This window comes from Nannospalax galili, unplaced genomic scaffold (genome assembly GCF_000622305.1).
Source record: "Nannospalax galili isolate Female #2095 unplaced genomic scaffold, S.galili_v1.0 scaffold448, whole genome shotgun sequence".
NCBI lineage: Eukaryota > Metazoa > Chordata > Mammalia > Rodentia > Spalacidae > Nannospalax > Nannospalax galili.
In genome coordinates this window covers 1,035,253-1,035,777 of record NW_008359324.1, presented here as the reverse complement: position 1 = coordinate 1,035,777, position 525 = coordinate 1,035,253, and positions in this window count along the sequence as shown.

The following is a 525-nucleotide window of genomic DNA, read 5'->3' as shown; positions in this document are numbered from 1 at the left end:
AAGAGAAGTGGGGATAGTGGACAGCCTTGTCTGGTTCTTGATTTCAATGGGAATGCTTCCAGTTTTTCTCCATTTAGAATGTTGGCTGTGGGTTTGTTACATATGGCTTTAATTATGTTGGGGTATGTTCCCTCCAGTCCAATTCCCTCTAGGACTTTGAACATGTTAAATTTTGTCAAAGGCCTTCTCTGCATCTATTGAGATGATCATGTGGTTCTTGTCTTTGAGCCCATTTATATGATTAATGACGTTCATTGACTTACGAATATTGAACCATCCCTAAATCTCTGGGATAAAGCCAACTTGATCGTGGTGGATGATCTTCTTGATGTGTGTCTGTATGCGGTTTCCAAGTATCTTGTTGAGAACTTTTGCATCTATATTCATTAAGGATATGGGTCTGTGGTTTTCTTTTTTGGTTGTATCTTTACCTGGCTTGGGTATTAGCAGGATACTGGCTTCATAGAATGGATTTGGAAGGTCTCCCTCCATTTCTATCTTTTTAATAAACTATATAGTATTGGA